The 24,082-nt window shown below is 33.9% G+C and overlaps 1 long non-coding RNA gene across 1 annotated transcript; it reads left to right on the top strand.

Annotated features, from left to right (window-relative positions):
- Positions 1-436: 436 nt before the first annotated feature.
- LOC122810984 lies at positions 437-23,292 on the top strand. The gene is made up of 3 exons (XR_006366176.1): positions 437-577; positions 6,902-7,051; positions 23,147-23,292. It is a non-coding gene; the product is annotated as an uncharacterized LOC122810984 (long non-coding RNA).
- Positions 23,293-24,082: the final 790 nt, after the last annotated feature.

Below are 24,082 nucleotides of genomic sequence, written 5' to 3'. Positions count from 1 at the left end.
TTGGGTTCTTCACTTGGCTTAAAATGGTTCTTCAGAGCAGTTAGCCTTGTGTTCACTTATGAACATGTAAATCTAGAGAAAATATTCACTCGACATGGCCCGCTACAGTGATCTACCATTAGCCTATCTTTCAGTGGAGAATCTGAGAACTGCAACGAGGGGATGTGTAGTGCAATAACCAAGTGCATTTTTGGAAAAAGATAGAGAGGTAGGTGCTTAATGGTCACGAGGCATGATTAAAAAAATACATGTTTTATTTCTTTGGTGTACATGCAAGCACCTTTTGTTAATTGAAGAGTATGGTAAAGTATTCTTTTTCTTTCTGTGTAAAGTATTCACATAATAACTTAAGATGTCTTGGTGAGAAACATTTTCATTTTGAATTTTCATGCTTTATAGACAGTGATTTTTTTTCTTCAAAATACAGATGTTGATGATTGCAATACAACAGGAATCTGTGGTAATTTTTCAGTATGTATAAACACAGAAGGAAGTTACACATGCACATGTCAGCAAGGATTCCGGTCAAAGTCTGGAAAGGATAATTTCACTGCTGTGGCCACTTATGGATGTGTAGGTAAGGACATTATTGTAGTTGTAAAGGTAGGCTACTTCCTCAAGGACAAAGCTTTATAATTCTGTAATTTTGTACAACTACAACAAATGTAATCAGCTGCTTGCATTATTTATGTCTTCATCCACTCATTTGCACTTAAACTGACAGCTTATTAGCATGGAGATGATACAATGCAGTAAAACAAAATCCTGTATAGGATGTCAGTTACATGTCTTACACAGGCATGTGCACTCATGCTGTGCCATGCCATACACACCTTCAGGCAGATCAGAGGATCTCCAGTTCACCTGCTGCATCCATGATGTTTCTGTATTACTGGCATTGCAACCTGAAGTAGATGCAGCATTACCTCTACAATGGAAACGTTTCTGTAAATGCACAAATGTTGATGTCTTGAACAGTCAGAAAGGTCTAGAGTTTGGAGATTTTGTTGTTTAGTGTCTTGGCATTCCACAGTGCTACTGAGATATTATCCAAATTCAAATTTGCTATATTAGAATGTCTGTCATATGACTTCTGTGCCTAAGAAAGGCACTATGGAGGAAGGAAATGTTTTAGCCAGTATGGACACATGATTCCCTTGTAGAGATAAGGCTCCATCTACTCCCACACACAATGCATGTCATGCATTAAGATCCATTTGCTCCTGCAGGGGGTATCTATACATACCTGCTCTTTGTAAAGTGTGCACTGCATTTTATGTGGGCAAGACAAATAGAAGGTTGCTGGATATCCCTGGCAAAGTGGGTAGGGGTCTTTTTCTGTTGACTATTTCATCCTATGCAAATAGACATACTGAAGCCCCATAAGCTAACACCAATTTTCTAGTCAATTTGTGAAGGCAAATATTGTATCCTTGAATTCTGGCATCATTGTTTGTGGGAGTGAAATGCTGCTCAGTGCAAAGGCCTTGCATTCTTCTATAGAAAGAGGTGAAGTCACCAAGGAGAAGAAAGCCAAAACAAATCTGAAGACTGATGTGTTAAGGATCCAAGCACCATAAAATTCAGTCAGTTTAATGATGAACAGTGATGCAAAATAACCTGCTATCTCACATAAGCTTTCACTAGCTACATGGGAAGGCAACAATGTTTCTAACAAGGACAACATTTTTCATAGTACTTTCTTTTTCTAAAAGATTTGTTAAAATGTATTTTCTGTTGTGGCCTTCTAATTGTAGAATAATTAAGCAGCACTGCACATTTTAATTAAAATTCAAAATATCCTACTCTAATAGTAATATTAGCTTTCTGGATATCAGGATAGGAAATTTGCGAGAGGGCAAATTATGCACGAGTGTATTTAGGAAAGAGACACATGTGACTATACTTCTACGTTGGACTAGTATGCATCTCCACGTTCTTTAAAATATTGTCAAGGGACTGATAATACACTATTCTACATTACTTACCAATGATGAACAAATATCTGAACAATTAGATCATTTGGTACATGAATTTTCTGAGAGTGGATACGACTACACTCAGCTAGAGAATGAACGCCTGATGTCCATAGGTGCACAGACTTCTGAGGCTAAGCCCTTTTTTCCTTAACAAATAGAGAGTTTAATCATTTTAGGTTAAGATTTACAACAATATATTTATATATATATATATATATATATATATATATATATATATATATATATATATATATATGTATACAAAGCATCATATACTGCCATATTCTACAATTATTGCTGGCTAATGTACAATGTATGTACTGTACCTGTGTACTATGTATGTATTCTGCCTATGTTCCAAATTTCAGCTGTACACAAAAACTCTATTAATTTCCTTTATTTTTAAATTAATATTTTCTTGTTTGTTCTCTCCACTGTAACTGTTGATGTGCTGCGTACCACTGTAAAAATATGCCTATTGTAATTTGCGTGTATACTGATCATGTCTAAATATCTAAATGTATCTGTAATTTTTCTACGTGGAGCTTTTTTCTTTTTATACTGCCATATTCTACAATTATTGCTGGCTAATGTACAATGTATGTACTGTACCTGTGTACTATTTATGTATTCTGCCTATGTTCCAAATTTCAGCTGTACACAACAAATCTATTAATTACCTGTATTTTTAAATTAATATTTTCCTGTTTGTTCTCTCTACTGTAACTGTTGATGTGCTGCGTACCACTGTAAAAATATGCCTATTGTAATTTGCGTGTATACTGATCATGTCTAAATATCTAAATGTATCTGTAATTTTTCTATGTGGAGCTTTTCTCCCCGGGCCTCTGCTGAAAAAGGGCTTTTTCAGGTCAGTCAGACACTTTCAGTTAACAAACGTAAAATAAATAAATAAATAAAATTGCATTCGCTAGCAGGAATTATTGAAGAATGGCCTTGTTGTGAGTATAAAGGAGGACATTAATTAAACCAATTATTATGTTATTAGGAGCAGAAGACAATAATCAACAATAGATTTAGTCAGAAGAAAGGTAATTTTGCATGTGGAAAGTGCAAATGCTGAAAACATATATTTTATGCCCTAATAATTTTACATGTCCAGTTACAGGTTGTTGTTGTTTGTCTTTTGGCTTTCCCCGGTTAGGGGTCGCCACAGCGGAACTCCGGTCCGCTAATGATTGGCAGTAGATTTTAATGAACGCCGAGGTGCCAGCACGATGTCCAACCTTCAATGAAGGCACGCCCATTTATGCATGTCTTTTGAACGCACATCCAACTGCGGGGAGCACATGCAGACTCCACACAGAAGGCACTACCCGCACTCCAGCCGAGAATCGAACGGGAGAACCTCTTTGCTGTAAGGCAACAATGCTACCGCTGTGCCACCACGGCTATATATATATATATATATATATATATATATATATATATATATATATATATATATATGGATCTACCTGACAACACCGACGCACCACAACACTGACAACGAAATCACCGACACCACATAACTGAAAGTTTACAAACACGAAACCTCATATGCCCGACACACCACAATCCCGACAATCAACAAACAAAACAAATCCCCTGTCCAAAAAGCACACACACAACACAAGCACACCAAAATCCTTACAAACCCACACTAAACCTTACATACACAACTATCTACAACCTTAACGCAAACCCTAACCCTAGGGTCCGTCACTATTGCACACTCACCTAACCCGCACCCTAACCCTAACCCGCGCCCTAACACTAACTCACTTAACCCGCCCCTAAGCCTAAAGACTGTCACTATCACACACTCACCTGACCCTCGCCCTAATCCTAACTCACTTAACCCACCCCTATCCCTAGAGTCCGTCAGTATCTCACATTTACCTTACTCGCACCCTAACCCTAACGTCCATCACTACCACATACTTACACAGCCTTTACACATGTCAGTGTTCTCAGCATCGGGTTTTCATCCATCGGTCATCCCAGTTTTCGATCTTCTGGTGTCGGTCTTCTCATCGTCGGCGTTATCAGCTTTCAGCATTGTCAGGTAGACCCATATATATATATATATATATATATATATATATATATATATATATATATATATATATATATATATATATATATAGATATATATATATAGATATATATATATATATATAGATATAGATATAAAAATATATATATATACATGTCAATACATTTTCCCTGCCATGACATGTGTGAGAGAACATCACACATCAATACACAACATACCTACACACCAGTACATGGCTGCAAGATGGAGTTTGGAGTGAGGTGTGTAACCCATGTTGGGAACACATTGCAATTGTATAGGATGGTGGGATATATATGTTGGTGAAGGGTATTAGGCACATATTGGTATGTAGGTCTGGTTGGGTGACAAACAAGACAGCACCAGTTACTGGTAAAGTATGTAAATGTAACGGCTATGTAGTCTGTGATTCTACTAATGTAGGATATGTAGCGCTTTGTCAAGTGTGCCCTGCATTTAATGTGGGCAAGAAAAATAGAAAACTCAAGGAGCATATCTAAGAGGATCTTTTTAACATAAAATGTGAAATAAACACCAGTGCATTATCAAAACACATACTGGATTCAGATTCTAAATATGTCTTTTTAAGTTAATAGGACTTAAATTGGTATCGGTAAGTAAGATAGATAAAGAAAACATGGAACAGGACTGAATGTGTGGAGTATAGGTGGATTACAGCTCTAAAAGCTGACATGTGGCCAGGATTACATCATCCAGTTAGCTTGAAACCTACACTAAAAAGTAAGTAGCCATTGTAATGTGGCTTTATATATGAGCAATCAATGAATATATAGCTCAGTACTGGATCTTTATGTAATCAAATATAATCAATTAAGATTTAATTTTCTTTTTATTGTCTTTCACCTTACTGAAGTCTAACCAATAAGGTTTGACAGTTGAGCAGTATGTGATTCTGTTTCTCTGAGTATTTACCTCTATGTGAATGATGAATTTTTAAAAAACCTGAAGAAGCTTTGGCAAAGGTGTGTTTGAGCTAGATGGTTATTTTGTAGCACTGTTCTGGTGTAAGCTGATTGAATTGTATAGTGTTTTATGGTATTAGGAGTCTTAATACATTGTTCTTGAGATTTTTTTCAGCTTTCTTCTCGATTGTGACTTGAGTTTTGCTGGACTGGCTTGAATGTGGGCATCGAACTTATGGAGTATCCTTCCTCCTTTATTTGTGGGTTCAGGAAAGAAATTGGGGAGATGGAGACTTTGGCTTAAAATAAGCTCTGATACCACATTACATATATAACAAGAATTAGTACTCATGAATCCCTGTTCCTGTGGAAAATAAGGCTGGTTTGACTCATCATAACAACTTGTAACTCAGATACTGTTCTTGAAGAGGTCAGAGCAACATTCCATGAGCAGTTCCTTATACGTTTTATGTTTAAAGTCACATAGCCTCAGGAAAAGGGAAAAAAATATTCTTTTTGTGCAACTCTAAATTTGTGAACCTTTTTCACATTTCTTTGACCTACAGGTTGGAAAATATAATTTGTCAGGATCTGAAGGACACATTCTCTTTCAATCACATGAGGGTGCAAAGCATTTCCCACAACATAAACATTTGGTTATTCAAATACAGCTGTGAAAAAGCAGCAAGTTAATTGCTTTGCATTATTTCAGCCTATTTTTTCCTGTATTTGTTGTTTCATTTTGTCATTCACCTATATGATTTGGCATTTTTGCTTTTGGCTATACAGCATTTGGACATGCATTATGGCCATAATAGGTTTATAATTGTATGAGTTATTTTGTTTTTCATATTTGTAGCTAGTTTATATGAACTTCAAAATGTTCAAGCATCTCTGTTTTTATATGTAGTGTGTTATGCCTTGTGTATAACTGCTGCAATGCTTGAAAAGCAACACAGCCCCTTTGCTATTAAGTTGTATCTCTTTCTCTCTCTCTCTCTCTGTATAGATATATTTATATATATATATATATATATATATATATATATATATATATATATATATATATATATATATATATATACAATTTAACGTTTTGTCATACGTCTGTAGGATAGAGGGATAATGCTCAAAATATGACCTAATTACCTAGATTCAAGTAGCAGTCAGAAGAGTGGAGGAGCTGCCAGGGGAGTTTGAATAAATGACTGATATTGCCTCATCCTTCCTTTGGTGTGTGTGTCTGTGTCTGATTGTGCATGCAGTTTTACCTTCTGCATGAATGGCATGAAAGGGTTTATGTATCTCAGTAGGAAGCATTTACCAGACATGCAGAGAGACATTCATGCTTTCCAAAGTGTGCATTGCAAATTAGCCACATGTGAGATGTACAAAAAAAAAAATCAGACATTATTGAGGCATGCTAAGCTGTTGGTGGGATATATATGGCATAATGGGGTTAAGGTTTTACCTCACATACACTAAGTGTAGGGTTTGAGTCTGATCTTAAGTTCTTTGCTAGGTATAAAATGGTTCTTCAGAGCAGTTAGCCTAGTATTCACTTATTTACATGTAAGTCAAGAGTAAATATTCACTCAACATGGCCATGCTAGCTCCAGTGACCTACAATTAAGCTATATTTCAGTGGAGAGTCTAAGACCTCCAATGGGGGATGTGTAGTGCAATAACCAAGAACATTTTTGGGAAAAGATAGAGAGGAAAGTGCTTAATGACTAGGAGTGATAAAAAAAACACATTCTATTTCTTTGGTGTACATGCAAACACCTTTTGTTAATTGAAAAGTATGGTAAAGTTTATTTTTTTCTTTCTCTGTAAATTATTGCCATAATAACTTAAGATGTCTTGGTGAGAAACATTTTCATGTTTTATAGACAGTGATTTTTTTTCTCTTCAAAATGCAGATGTTGATGAGTGCACTATGACGGGAACTTGTGGTCATTTTTCAGTATGTATCAATATAGAAGGAAGTTACACATGCACATGTCAGCAAGGATTCCAGTTAAAGTCAGGAAAGGATAATTTCACTGATGTGGCCACTTCTGGATGTGTAGGTAAGGACATTTTGTAGTTGTAAAGGTAGGCTACTTCCTCAAGGACAAAGCTTTATAATTCTGTAATTTTGTACAACAAATGTAATCAGCTGCTGGCATTATTTATGTCTTCATCCACTCATTTTCACTTAAACTGAGAGCTTATTAGCATAGAGATGATGCAATGCAGTAAAACAAAATCCTGTATAGGATGTCAGTTACATGTCTGACACACACACACATGTGCACTCGTGCTCTCCCATACACATCTTCAGGCAGTTCAGAGGATCTCCTGTATACCTGCTGCATCTAGGATGTGGATCTGTGATTGGAATTGCTTCCTGGAGTAGAGGGAACATTACCTCTACAATGGAAACATGTTTCTCTAACTGCACAAATGCTGATGTCTTGAAGAGGCATAGTCTATTGGCATTCCACAGTGCTACTGGGATATTACCACGAAAAATGTACACTGAAAGCGAACCAATAAAGCCACGGATGGAGGCAATCAGTATACGTAACATTTTATTAAAGAAAATAATAAACCATGCTAAAAACACTCCATTAATGCTATTAAAAATCCGTTTTCGTTTCATCACACTTCATCAGATGTGGGTTAGAATAAAGAACTGCCCTTTTATATACATTCAAACCTGTGACATCAAAAGCCTTAAGCCAACCAGAATTAATTTCTAATATGAAATAAATTAATTAATTAAACTTTTCAAAGTATAATTCAAAACCTTAAAAAATATTTATGTGTGAGTATTATTACCAAAGATAAAATACTTGTAAAATGAATTAAAAAAAAAACATTATAATAAACACAGGATGTTCATGAGTATAAATAAATAAAAACGTTAAAATGATAAGTTCCTTAATTCATTTGTGCATCAAAATCTTACTATTGCTACAGAGATATTATCCAAATTCAAATTTGCTGTATTGGGATGTCTGCCATATGTCTTCTGTGCCTTAGAAAGGCACTACGGAGGAATGAAATGTTTTAGCCAGTACGGAATTACAGACACATGCTTCCCTTGTAGAGATAATGCTCCCTCTACTCCCACACACAATGCATGTCATGTATTAAGATCCATTTGCTCTTGCAGAGGAGATTTTAGGCATACTTGCTCTTTCAAATTGTGTACTCCATTTTATGTGGGTAATACAAATGGAAGGTTGTTGGATATCCCTGGCAATGTGGGTAGGGGTCTTTTTCTGTTGACCATTTCATACTATGCAAACAAACATATTGAAGTCCACTGAACTGACACCAATATTCTAGCCAATTTGGGAAGCCAAAAATGTTATCCTTGAATTTGGACATCATTCTTTTTGGGATTGAACTGCTGCTCAATACAAAGGCCTTGTATTCTTTTCTAGAAATAGGTCCAGTCACCAAGGCGAAGAAAGCCAAAACAAATCTGAAGACTGATGTGTTAAGGATCCAAGCACCATAAAATTGAGTCAGTTTAATTATGAATAGTGATACAAAATAAGCTGCTATCTCACATACACTTTCACTTGCTACTAGCAGGATGGGAAGGCAACAATGTTTCCAACAAGGACAACATTCTTCATAGAAGTTTCTTTTTCTAAAAGATTTGTTAAAATGTATTTTCTGTTGTGGCCTTCTAATTGTAGAATAATTAAGCAGCACTGCACATTTTAATTAAAATTCAAAATATCCTACTCTAATAGTAATATTAGCTTTCTGGATATCAGGATAGGAAATTTGTGAGATGGCAAATTGTGCACTAGTGTATTTAGGAAAGAGCAAGTGTGAATATATCTCTACTTTGGACTAGTATGCATCTCCACGTTTTTAAAAATATTGTCAATGGACAGATGATACGCTATTCTACATTACTTACCAATGATGATGAAGTATCTGAACAATTAGATCATTTGGTACATGAATTTTCTGAGAGTAGATATGACAACACTCAGCTAGAGAATGAATGCCTAGTGTCCCTTTTTTTCTTAAAAGACAGAGAATCTAATAATTTTAGGCTAAGATTTACAACATATTATCTATCTATCTATATATATATATATATATATATATATATATATATATATAGATATATATGTATATATATATATATATATATATATATATATATATATATATATAGAAAGGATCATACACTGTCATATTCTACAAATATTGCATTCGCCATCAGAAATGATTGAAGAATGTCCTCCTTTTGAGTATAAAGGAGGACATTAAACCACTTATTATGTTATTAGCAGCAGAACACTACAATCAACAATAGATTTGATCAGAGGAAAAGAAATTTTGCATGTGGAAAGTGTAAATGCTGAAAAAATGTATTTTATGCACTAATAATTTTACATGTCCAGTTACTGGTAAAGTATATAAATGTAACAGCTATGGAGTCCTTATACATTTTGTGTTTAAATTCACATAGCCTCAGGGAAGGGTGCAAACTATTCTTTTCATATAACTCTAAATTTGTGAACCTTTTTCACATTTGTTTTGCCTAGGGGTTGGAAAATATAATTGTTGGAATCGTGAGGACACATTCTCCTTCCATCACATGAGGGTGCAAAGAATTCCCCCCAGCATAAACATTTGGTTATTCAAATACACCTGTGAAAAAGTAGCAAATTAATTGCTTTGAATTATTTCAGCCCATTTTTTCCTGAATTTGTTGTTTTATTTTGTCATTCACCTATTTGATTTGACATTTTTGCTTTTGGCCATACAGCATTTGGACATGCAGTGTGGACATAATAAGTTTATAATTTTATGAGTTCTTTTGTTTTTTCATATTTGTAGCTATTTTATACAAACTTTAAAGTGTTCAAGCATCTCTGTTTTTTATAGGTAGTGCCTTATGCCTTGTGTATAACTTCTTCAATGCTTGAAAAGCAACACAGACCTTTGCTATTACGTTGTATCTCTCTCTCTCTCTCTCTCTCTCTCTATATATATATATATATATATATGCATATACAATTCTACTGTTTGCCATACCACTGTAGGATACAGGGATAAAGCTCAAGGTATGACCTAAATACCTAGATTTAAGTAGAACCAAGCATTATGTTGGAGCTGCCAGGGGAGTTTGAATGAATGACTGATTTTGGCTCATCCCTCATTTGGTGTGTCTGTGTGTATATGAGTGTGCATGCAGTCTTTCCTTCTGCCTGAATGACATGAAAGGGTTTATGTATCTCAGTAGGCAGCATGTACCGGAAATACAGAGAGGCATGCATCCTTTCTAAGCTGTGCATTGCAGATTAGCCATATGTGAGATGTACAAAAAACATTCAGACATTATTGGGGCATGCCAGGCTGCTGCAGGGATAAGTTTGGCATAATGGGGTTAAAGTCTTTACCTCACAGACACAAAGTGTAGGGCTTGATTTTGAGCTTGGGTTCTTCACTAGGCTTAAAATGGCCTATCTTTCAGTGGAGAATCTTAGACCTGCAATGGGGGATGTGTAGTGCAAAAAACAGGAGCATTTTTGGAAAATGATAGAGAGGAAGATGCTTAATGGTCACCTGGCATGATTAAAAAAAAAACATGTTCTATTTCTTTGGTGTACATGCAAACACCTTTTGTTAATTGAAGAGTATGGTAAAGTATTTTTTTTTCTTTCTGTGTAAAGTATTGACATAATAACTTATGTTGTCTTGGTGCAAAACATTTTCATTTTGAATGTTCATGTTTTATAGACAGTGTCCTGTAATTGTAAAGGCAGACCACTTCTTCAAGAACAATAAATATGTAATGTCATATATCTGCAACAAATATAATCAGCTGCTTGCATTATTTATTTCTTCATCCACTCGTTTTCACTTAAACTGATAACTTATTAGCATAGAAATGATACAATGCAGTAAAACAAAATCCTGTATAGGATGTCAGTTACATGTTTATAAGTCTCACACACACATGTGTACTCATGCTGTGCCATACCATACACACCATTGTGTCCTGGAGTAGAGGGAGCATTACCTCTACAATGGAAGCATGTTTCTGTAACTGCACAAATGTTGATGTCTTCAAGATTCAGAAAGGTGGCTGTGGAGCCTACATGGCCAACTGACAGCAGTGAATTTTGAGAACTCCATAAACTAGTATACTAATATAGGACAACTATTATTTTCAAGTTTATAACCTCTGAAATCTATAGATAAACTACTAAACTACATAAATATAATTTTTGGTGGAGATATAGAAAATGTTTCCTGTCAAGTAACTTGGAGATATATTGAGTCACTGAATATGAACAACTCAAGGATTTCCCATCCAGATGCTGCTTTGAAAGAAGAACTGCAATTGATGACATCTCCCTTACAAGAACTATCTTTGAAGATAGATGGCTTTAAAAATGACTTAGAAAACCTCAAATGAAATTCTCAAAAACAGAATGATACTCTTAGAGAACTATTACAGCAACACCGTACAAACATAACAACTATAGAGACTTCTCTAAATGACATTGAAGGGAGACTCAAAGAGGAAGAATTCCAAAAAAAGAATTTCTGCTTAAACAGAATACATGGCTGCTTAACAAATAGATGACTTAGAAAATAAAGGAAAGAAGAAACAACATAAGGATATTTGGTCTGTCTGAAAACACTGAAGGAGAAGTCATTATTTAATTCTTATCAACCTGGATTCCTGAATATTTAGACTTGAAAGAGGGACTTTAATTAGGGATTGAAAGGGTGCATAGATCCCTGAGGAAATCTGTTTCTAACTCAACAAATACTCCACCTTGATCCATAGTTATAAAATTTCTTTCATTTCTGGACAAGGAACTAATATTAAAATCTGCTTGGAGAAAATCACCCTTAAAGCACAATCAAAGCCCAATAAGGTTTGACAATGATTATTCTTCCAGAATACTAGAACAAAGGAAAAAACCTGGCCAATAATAAAACTGTTGAAACAAAACAACATTAAAGCACAGCTGGCCTTTCCAGCCAAGATAAAAATACTTTTTGCTAATGAGATGAGAACCTTTAATGACTTAGATAAAGCTACTATATTCATCAAAAACAACAGCATAGTGTCTATCCCAGAAGAAATGGAATGGATGGCTCCTACTCTTAAAATAACAAAAGAAACAAATCCTTGGACTGATGCTAGAAAGGAGAAACAAAAAATTATTCCAAGATAGCTGTCCCAAAAAAATACCTCTTACAACTACATCTCTCAAAGTATCAACCGATATGGTACATCACCTGTCATCTTCTTTTATTTAAAAAAAGGAGCGATTCTTAAACAACTGAGAAAACAGTAATGATTTATTCAGAATGTTCAAAGAGTCCAATAATTCTTCACAAACAAAGGTAGGTCAAGATGGGTTACTATTCACATTATATGTAAGCCAAACAAAGCAACATATAATACAAACATAGACATTTCTATTCCCCTTTTTAAACTCAGTTAATACTTATCTTGTTCATTTTTCATTGATTTTACTTATAATAATTTAAGTAATTAATTAACTAATTCAATAAGGTACCATTCATCAAAGTTCTGACTCAAATGTAACAAATTAACATCATACATAATATCAGTAACAGTACAGTGTTTTGAAAAAAAATGCTGTCATGGAGACTAATGCCTTCTTCAGTTAAAGTATGATTTAGAAATGTCATGTATATCCTGGTTAAATAATAGTAGCAAGCTCTTAGTACAGATGTCATCATTATTCTGTCTAAATATAGTTAATATCAATTATGGCAGGTATCACAGCTATGAGTACTGTTTGATCAATCCTGATATGGTATGCGTGGATGCAGCTGTGTCTGGCAGTTAGATCAAATGTCATTATTATTCTGTTTAAACATAGTTAATATCAATTATGGCAGGTATCATAGCTTTGAGTGCTGTTTGATTAAGCCTGACATGGTGTATGTGGATGCAGCTGTGTCTGGCAGCTGTTATGTGTTGCCGTTTTCATCTCTGGGAGGTTGTGGGTTGTGGCTTGTGATTGGAATTTGCTGATGCTTGAGTATTGGGAAGAGACATTTGGTGTTTTGGCCTGGATCCAGGGAAAGGGGGTGGATAGAACTGTGATTTGGGATATTTTGGCAGAGAATGGTTTGTTTGTACGTCTGCTGAGAGAGAGGTGGGAGAGCTGGAGGAGTATATTGTCTCTTGTTGTGGTGGCTTGTTGGAAGTTTTTTTTTTTTATCTGTTTGCTCTCTGTTCTTTTCCTGGCTGCTGCCTCACTGAAAGGGAGGGAATTTAGGGTTGAAGTTGGAGTGAAGTGGAGCTTTGCTTCAGAGCCTCTGGTATGCAGTACATAGGCACACTAACAGAAACAGACGTTCCCAGGTTGCTATGGTAATGGAGACAGAGTGACGATAATACTTAACAGCTCTGAGGACCCTCCAAGATGATTCTCGGTAATGACGCTTTTGGTTTTAAAAAAAATATATATATAATAAAAGGACTGTTTTAAACCACGTGTACACATATTGATGGTCACCCAACACGTTGTTTAGCTCATTAAGTTGATTCTTGATAAAAAATAATAATAATAAGTGCAATTTTACATTTAAAATATATTTTGGTCCAAACACATTAAGAACTTTCATAAGAGTGAAAGTCTGAGTTATTGTGAAAGACTATGAGCACTTGATCTGTGCAGTACCCTTTGCAGTGATCTGGAAGGTGAGCTTGCTCGGACACATTGAGCATATGGGGATAGCTGATTCTAGGTTTGTTTTGGGTTGCCATAAAGTGCTAGAGAGTCATCAGATTTCCTTTGTGGAAATATCTGTGGGAATGGAAGGTGTGTTGAGTGGTTCATTGGCAGAGGTGCCACTGCATGGAACAGGCTGTTAAAATGAAACAGGGCAAATATTGGTTTGGATATTTTAAGAACAGCCTGGAAACACACCATATGAACTAGTGAATGGCATTCTGGAAAAACTGGATGGCATTGTTGCCCATACTTGAAGTACTGATATGTTTGTATGTAAGGATGGTAATATACTTATAACAAATAAGAAACTAGAAGGGTCTCATAATTTAAAGTATATGGACTGTATAAATGTGCTTGAAAGGAGCTAATAATAAGAATAAACATTACAGCTTGTGGTCTCTCAAATAACTAAGCAACAGCAAAAAAAAAAAAAAAAAACACACACACATGATAGTTATGTAATGTGTGATTTTAGTAAATCTAGACATAAAATATATAATCATCATATAAGATGAAGCAGTCTTCTGAATTTAGATATTAAAGACAGGATTTAATAACACGGGCTTGTGTATAATAACACTACTGTCTTAACTTGTCATAAATGACATACACTACACTGAACATCAAGGGGAAGCATGATGATTTTCTTATATAAGTAAATATGCATAACAAGTCATGTAATTGCTTTAACTTGAATTGTAATTTTTGTAACCCGTCTTAAGTTCATAGATTAGGATTATAGATTAGTACTAAGATAACTGCCCTTGTGAGCCATTTTAAGCCTAGCCAATTATCCCTTGTGAGACTCAAACCTTGCACCTTGTGCTTGCAAGGCAAACACCTTACCCATTAGGCCACCCTCCCATCTTGACAATGTATAATATTTAAGCGGTTACCAAGGTAACTAATGTTTTATACATGACATCAAACTGACAAAGTTGTTCAAGAGAAGCAATAGAAGCCTGAACTTGAAATGTCACAGAATGTAGCAATCAATTTTAGGGAAAACAAAGGTGATTAACCCAGAAATCATTTATAAGTAGAAAGATAAAGAATGCCTCATGGCATTAGTAATAGTTAAATATAACAACAGAATATGGACCCTTGCCAATCTATACTGGTTCCCACGCATTGGATCAGGAACTGTTAAAAAACACTTGGATTTAATTTCCAATAATTATAAAGGCAACTTAATATTAGGAGGAGATTTTTAACTGTATATCTGATATTTCTGAAACTACAAATAAAAGACCGCTGCATACATCTGCTCTATCAAAAGCTTTAAACAAGTGGGTAGAATCATTTCCTCTTGTAGAAACTTTCAAATTTAAAGAAGATAAATATTTGTTGTTTTCCCATCAAGATCACAGATTTGGTACCCAAACTAGAATAGATAAAATATTTGCTGCCCATAACTTCTCAATCACTCCCTGCCCCTTTTCAGACCACAATTCATTGATGCTAAAACTTCAAAAAATGGGTACAGCCATTAATCTTTAACTCCAGAATTCTATCATATTTAACTAAAATTAAAGAGTTCAAACCCTGGTTATTATCTGAATTACAATTCTTTTTAGATATTAATTACACCACAGAGATAACATAATGATATGGGACTCATTGAAAGCTTACATATATGTTAAAACCATAACTTGGTATAAATAAAATCAGAGAAAGGGATTCTGAATTATTAGATCTACAATCCAAACTGTTGTCAGTTAAAGCTGAAAACAATCAAAATCATTTGGAGATGAAAATGAAAGTAGAAGTCTTAAACAATGAATGCAATGAAATTCTAACACATAAAACTAGTTTAGCTTTAGAAAAACTAAAATGAATACCTTGGCCACTTCTCTTAAATATCTACATCATTTATCCACAATAATCAAAATACAATCAAAAGCTAATAACATTAAATGTAGCTTCCATGAAAAGAAAGGGAAAAATGTCTCAGATATAGGTGACATTTTTGATGCCTTTAGAAATTACTATATGGAACATTTCCAAAAAGAAAATATACATAACAATCAATTAAATCTAGATGAAAAATGTTCTAATATTAAAAAAATCAGAAAAAATTAAAACTACATCTGCAAGCACTGATATCTTACAAGAAAATTACAGATCCAATAAAAGAGGATGAAATAATAAAGATCCAGGTATAGACGGCATAATTATGGAATATATAAACTTTTTCCTTAAAAGATACTATCCCTCTTCCATAAAACTCTATTAGAAATTCAGTCTCAAGCTTTAATACCTCCATCTTGGAGATATTCCTTGATCACACCAATCCTAAAGGAAAAACATTCCCAAACCTCTGTACCTCATATAGACCTATATCATTATTAAATAATGACTATAAGATATTTATGACAATATTAACTAACAGAATGAAAATATCACTATCCAAAACAATAAATAATGATCAAACTGGATTTATATATCATAGACACACACATTACAATAGTAAAAGAATAATTTCTCTTATAGACTATGTTAATAAAAAAAATAAAGAAACACTCATAATTGGCCTAGATATAGAGAAAGTCTTTCATTCCCTAAATTGGGACTATTTATTCAAAATCCTAATGCTATTTGAATTTCCTGTATCCTTTGTTCATCTACTAAAGAATATATATATATATATATATATATATATATATATATATATATATATATACACACACACAAATAATTTAGCGTATGTTAAGCTAGGTCCTTTCACCTCTGAATCTATACACATAACAAAGGGTACTAAACAAGGATGCCCCATGTCACCTATTCTATTTGCTTTGGCTATTGAAATATTGGCAGATTCAATACGTAACAATACAAAAATCAAAGGAGTAGATGTTTATGAAAAATAAAATTCTAAATTAATGCTATTTGCTGATGACATATTATTAACATTATCCAATACAAAAGAGACATTAGAAGAATTAGATATTTTAATTAACACATGTTACAGGACTTCAGGACTCCATTTCAGTAAACCAAAATCAAAATTTTTATTTTTAAATAAAAAAAAAAAAAGAATCATATTATAGGGAAACAAAAATCTACCTTAAAATATCTAGGAATTGAGTTATGCAAGGGTAATCATGAATTAGTCTCAAAAAACAAAAATAATATCATCAATACAATTAAAATCTTTGTGGAAAAGTGGAACAAAATAATATTAACATTTGAAGATTGACTACAGCTAATACAAATGGTTTTACTATGCAAGATTCTATATATATAACTTCGGCAATACAACTGTTACCAAAAAGGAATATACTCAAAGAAATAAATTCATGCCTAATAAAAATGTAATGGTTTCCCAAAAGAAACAGAATAGCTTTAATACATATCAGACCATTGAAACAGGGATGATTAAACTTTCCTGATATAGAAACATATATAAAAACATCAATATCTAAAACAATTTCAGATTGGATAAGTCCAAGTTATTCTGCAAATTGGAAAGAATTGCTAACTGTAATATCAATAAATGAATTTGATTTACAAAAAAAATTTTCAAATAACAAATAAAAACAATTTGCCATGGCACATATGCATTAATATGCAATATAACATGACTAAGCCCACTAAAACTTGAATGATTAATTATGACATTAACTCATTTAGGAAAATTATTAATACAAATATAGATTTAAAAATCCGGTTTGCTCTTTTGACACCATTCATAGTTACAAAGAGTTATCCACATAAAATATACATAGAAATAATTAATTCCTGGGAACAGAAATGATTTGTTTGTTGGTTTCAATGTATCAAAGAACTAAAAGTTATGGATATGCAAACAAAAGAAATAACATACAAAATTCCACTACAAGATTGGCTGACTATGCAAAGCATTCTGACATATTCGCAAGATTTATGCAGAATAATTAGTAATTCTTCATTTAAAGAAATACCTAAACTTACAAAATACCTATATGAAATCATATATAATGATTATGACATGGGAAGTAGTATTTTGAAATTTTACAAGATATTGATAAATTATAAAACAACACCCAAATCTTCATATTAGAATTATATAACAAAAGGACACTCATTACAGCTAACTGAAGAAATTAAATCAAATATTTTATTATCAATAAAACATACATCCTATACACAATACTGGAAAGTTTTTAGAATTACTAAAATTTATTCCACAAAGAGAAAATGTTGGAGGTGTGGTAAATACACAGTGCAGATTGGAATCACATTTTTTTGACTGTGTTAAAATTAAGCCAGTTTGGAATGGCATTAAAAACATATTACAAACTTTATTTAATGAATCGTTTAACTTATCTAAAGCTCTAGTATTATTAAATGTGTATGAAATTTCTCATTTGAATGAGTCAAATATGGAACTAGTATGGACAATACTTGAAATCTCAAGGAAATGTATAGTAAGAAGATGGAATACAAACACAATACCAAATTTGGAATACTTATACAGCCTACTGAAGACCACAGCATTGTTGGAAATTAAAATTAAATAATTAAGGATTCATCCTAAGCTATTTATTAACAATCCATTGAAAATCTCTTATCATTGATTGCAACTTTACAATAACTGAACTGATACACTCTGACAACTGGATTGTTATACCTATAAAGTAATTGTATATATTGAGCTCTGTTATAGTGTCAGGATGATGTAAATAGTGCACATAGTTATTTAAGATGTTATATACAAATGCTATGGAATTTATTCAACTGTATTTGAAAAATAAAAGAAAAAATTGAGTAAAAAAAGATTCAGAAACTTATAAAGTTTGGAGATTTTGTTGCTCAGTCTTTTGGCATTCCACAGTGCTATTTAGCTGTTACTCAAATTCAAGTTTGCTATATTGGGATGTCTGTAATATGACATCTGTTTATCAGAAAGGCACTATGGAGGAAGGAAATGTTTTAGCCAGTATGGAATTACAGACACATGATTCCCTTGTAGAGATAATGCTCCATCTACTCCCACACACAATACATGCCATGCATTAAGATCCATTTGCTCCTGCAGGAAAGTGTCTATGCATACATGATCTTTGTAAAGTGTGCACTGCATTTTAAGTGGGCAACACAAATAGAAGGTTGCTGGATATCCCTGGTAAAATGGGAAGGGATATTTTCTGTTGACTATTTCATCCTATGCAAATAGACATACTGAAGCCCCATGAAGTGACACAAATTTTCTATCCAATTTGTGAAGCCAACTATGTTATCCTTAAATTCAGGCATCATTATTTGTGGGAGTGAAATTCTGCTCAGTGCAAAGGGCTTGCATTCTTCTCCAGAAAGAGGTCAAGTCACCAAGGAGAAGAAACCAAAACAGATCTGAAGACTGATGTATTAAGGATCCAAACACCATAAAATTAAATCAGTTCAATGCTGAACAGTGATACAAAATAACCTGCTATCTCACATAAGCTTTCACTTGCTACTAGCAGCATGGGAAGACAACAATGTTTTTAACAAGGACAACATTGTTCATAGTAGTTTCTTTTTCTAAAAGATTTCTTGAATATATTTTTCCATTGGTAGGTTCTAATACAGATGATGTGTGCAAAATTGTAAAATAATTAAGCAGTACCACTCATTTTTATTAAAATTAAAAGTAACTTACTCTATTAGTAATACTAGCTTTCTGGATATCAGGATAGGAAATTTGTGAGATGGCAAATTATGCCCGAGTGTATTTAAGAAAGAGACAAGTGTGAATATACTTCTACACTGGACAAGTATGGATCTCCATGTTTTTAAAAATATTGTAAATGGACAGATGATATGTTATTCTACATTACTTAAAATGATGAACAAGTATTTTAACAATTAGATGGTTTGGTACATGAATTTTCTGAGAGTGGATATGACTACACTCAGCTAGAGAATAAATGCCTGCTGACCATAGGTGCACAGACCTCTGAGGCTAAGCCATTTTTTTCTGCTGGCTAATGTACAATGTATGTACTGTACCTGTGTACTATGTATGTATTCTGCCTATGTTCCAAATTTCAGCTGTACACAACAAATCTATTAATTACCTTTATTTTTAAATTAATATTTTAGGTTAAGATTTACTACATTTTATATATATATATATATATATATATATATATATATATATATATATATATACATATATATATATATATATATATATATATATATATACACACACACATGCACTTGGTTCCAGTTTAAATCATTGAATGTTCAGAACATTGATGTTCTGATCATCGACACCAGAACATCGATGTTCAGAACATCGAAGGTTTAAAGTGGAAGTGCCAGGTAAGTGAAAATGTAGAATTGTGGGTGTGTATGCAGGGTAGCAAGGTGTCCTGCATGGTGTGTGTGTGTGTGTGTATGTGTGTGTGTGCCATCTGAGTGTTAGCATTGTATGTAGGGTATGGGAAATCTCCCGTTTAGCGCTACCGCATATAGCGGTAAATGGGAGATTTCCCTTATCCCACTGTAGTGCAATCTCGGAGTTGGAATATTAAAGTGGGTGATGTGGGTGGCACAGCCAAGCCCCCCTGCATAACATAGTTTGCGTAATTTATTTGGTGTTTGTGTGGTTCATTTTGAAACTTCAATGTTCTGAACATCGATGTTCTGGTCTTGATGATCAGAACGTCTATGTTCTGAACATTCAATGTTTCAAAGTGAATCCACACACACACACACACACACACACACACACACATATATATATATATATATATATATATATACATATATATATATATATATATATATATATATATAGCTATATGTATACACACAAAGGATCATATATTGCCATATTCTACAATTACTGCATTCGCCAACAGAAATTATTAAAGAATGTCCTCATTTTGGGTATAAAAGAGGACATTAATTAAACCAATTATTATGTTATTAGGAGAAGAACACTACAACCAACAATAGATTTAGTCAAAAGAAAGGAAATTTTGCATGTGGAAAGTGGAAATGCTGAAAAAATGTATTTTATGCCTTAATAATTTTACACGTCGAGTTACTGGGAAATTATATAAATGTAACAACTATGTAGTCTGTGATTCTACTAATATAGGATATGCAGCACTTTGTCAAGTGTGCTCTGCCTTTAATGTGGGCAGGAGAAATAGAAAACTCAAGGAGCATATCTGACATAAAATGCAGAATAAACACCTGAGCATTATCTAAACACATATTGGAGTCAGATTCTAAACATGTATTTTAAGTTAATACTACTTAAATTGGTATTGTTAAGTAAGAGAGATAAAGAAAACATGGAACAGGACTGAATGTGTGGAGTATAGGTGGATTACAGCTCTAGAAACTGACATGTGACCAGGATTACATCATCCAGTTAGCTTAAAATCTACACTAAAAAGTAAGAAGTTGTAAAGCCAATTAATATATTACTCAGTAATGGATATTTATGTAATCTAATATACTCAATTAAGTTTTAATTTTCTATCTTTTTATTGTCTATCACCTTACTAAACTCTAACCAATAAGGTTTGGCATGAGCAGTATGTGATTCTCTCTCTCTGTGTATTTACCTCGTTGTAAATGATGAATTTTTAAAAAACCTGAAGAAGCTTTGGCAAAAGCGTGTTTGTGCTAGCTTTTTTTTTGTATCACTGTTTCGAATTAAGCTGATTGAATTTTATAGTGTTTTATGGTATCTGGAGTCTTATGCATTGGTTTTGGGATTTTTTCAACTTTCTTCTCCCTTGTGACTTGAGTTTTTCTGGACTGGCTTTTCTGTGGGCATTGAACAAATGGAATATTCTTCCTCCTTCATTTGAGGGTTCAGGAAAGACAGTGGGGAGGTGGAGACTTTGTCTTAAAATAAACTCTGATACCACATTAGATACATAACAAGAATTAGTACTCATGAATCCCTATTCCTGTGGAAATACGGTAGGGTTGACTCATCATAACAACTTGTAACTCAGATACTGTTCTTGAAGAGGTCAGTGCAACATTCCATGAGCAGTTCTTTATACATTTTTTGTTTCAAGTCGCATAGCCTCAGGGAAGGGTACAAAATATTCTATATGTGCAATTCTAAATTTGTGAACATTTTTCACATTTGTTTGACCTAGGGGTTAGAAAATATAATTGCTGGAATCAGGAGGATACATTCTGCTTCCATCACATGAGGGTGCAAAGCATTTCCCCCAGCATAAACATTTGGTATTCCAATACAGCTGTGAAAAAGCAACAAGTTAATTGCTTTGAATTATTTCAGCCTATTTTTTTCCAGTATATGTTGTTTAATTTTGTCATTCACCTATTTGATTTGCCATTTTTGCTTTTGGCCATACAGCATTTGAACATGCAGTGTCGACATAATAAGTATATAATTGTATGAGTTCTTTTGTCTTTCATATTTGTAGCTTTTTTAAATTAACTTTAAAGTGTTTAAGCATGTCTAATTTTTGATATGTAGTGTCTTATGCCTTGTGTATCACTGCTGCAATGCTTGAAAAACTACACAGCCCCATTGCTATTAAGTTTTATCTCTCTTTCTCTCTCTCTCTCTCTCTCTCTATATATATATATATATATATATATATATATTTATAGAAATCTGGTTCTTGTCATACCTCTGTAGGATAGAAGGATAAAGCTCAAAGTATGACCTAAATACCTTGATTCAAGTAACAGTCAGCACAGTGGAGGAGCTGCCAGGGGAGTTTGAATAAATGACTGATATTGCCTCATTCCTATGTTATTGAATGTGCATGCAGTCTTACCTTCTGCATTAATGGCATGAAAGGGTTTATGTATCTCAGTAGGCAGCATGTACCATACATGCAGAGAGGCATGCATGCTCTCCAAGCTGTGCATTGTAGATTAGCCATTTGTAAGATGTACAAAAAATGTTCAGACATTATTGAGGCATGCTAAGGAGCTACAGGGATAGGTTTGGCATAATGGGTTAAGGTCTTTACCTCACAGACATAAAGTGTAGGGTTTGATTCTGACAATGGGTTCTTCACTAGGCTTAAAATGGTTCTTCAGAGCAGTTACCTTGTATTCACTTATGAACATGTACATCAAGAGAAAATATTTACTCAACATAGCCAAGCCAGCTCCAGTGACATACCATTAGCCTATTTTTCAATGGATAATCCGAGACCTGGAATGGGGGGATGTGTAGTGAAATAACCAGGTGCACTTTTGGAAAACGATGGAGAGGAAGGTGCTTAATGTCACCTGGCATGATTAAAAAAACATGTTCCATTTTGGTGTACATGCAAGCACCTTTTGTTAATTGAAGAGTATGGTAAAGTATTCTTTTTCTTTCTGTGTAAAGTATTGACATAATAACTTAAGATGTCTTAGTGAGAAACATTTTCATTTTGTATCTTCATGTTTTATAAACAGTTATTATTTTTCTTCAAAATACAGATGTTGATGAGTGCAATACAACCGGAATCTGTGGTAATTTTTCAGTATGTATCAACACAGAAGGAAGTTACACATGTAAATGTCAGCAAGGATTCCAGTCAAAGTCTGGAAAGGATAATTTCTCTGCTGTGGCCACTTCTGGATGTGTTGGTAAGAACATTATTGTAGTTGTAATGGCAGGGCACTTCCTCATGGACAAAGCTTTATAATTCTGTAATTTTGGACAACTGTAGCAAATGTAATCAGCTGCTTGCATTATTTCTTCATCCACTCATTTTCAATAAAACTGAGAGCTTATTAGCATAGAGATGATACAATGCAGTAAAACAAAATCTTGTATAGGATGTCAGTTACATGTCTCACACACACATGTGTGCCATACCATATACACCTTCAGGCAGTTCAGAGGCTCTCCACTTCACGTGGTGCATCTAGGATATTGCTGTATGATTGGCATTGTGTCCTGGAGTAGAGAGAGCGTTACCTCTACAATGGAAACATGTTTCTGTAACTGCACAAACTTTGATGTCTTCAATCATGAGGAAGAACTCAAATTTGGAGATTTTGTTGTTTAGTCTCTTGTCATTCCAGAGTGCTACTAAGATATCCAAATTTGAATTTGCTATACTGGGATGTCTGCCATATGACTTCTGTGCATCAGAAAGGCAGTATGGAGGAAGGAAATGTTTTAGCCAGTATGGAGTTACAGAAACATGGTTCCATTGTAGAGATAATGCTCCCTCTACTCCCACACATAATGTCTATCATGCATTAAGATCCATTGGCTACTGCTGGGGTGTGTCTATGCTCTTTGTCAAGTGTGCATTGTGTTTTTTGTGGGCAAGACAAATAGGAAGTTGCTTCATATCCCTGGCAAAGTGGGTAGGGGTATTTTTCTTTTGATTATTTCATCCTATGCAAACTGACATACTGAAG

The sequence above is a fragment of the Protopterus annectens genome, chromosome 9.part0, assembly GCF_019279795.1.
Source record: "Protopterus annectens isolate FY-2018-M chromosome 9.part0, PAN1.0, whole genome shotgun sequence".
NCBI classification, from domain to species: Eukaryota; Metazoa; Chordata; order Ceratodontiformes; family Protopteridae; genus Protopterus; species Protopterus annectens.
Note: the sequence above shows the minus strand (reverse complement) of the source record. Positions and strands in the feature narration are given on the sequence as shown.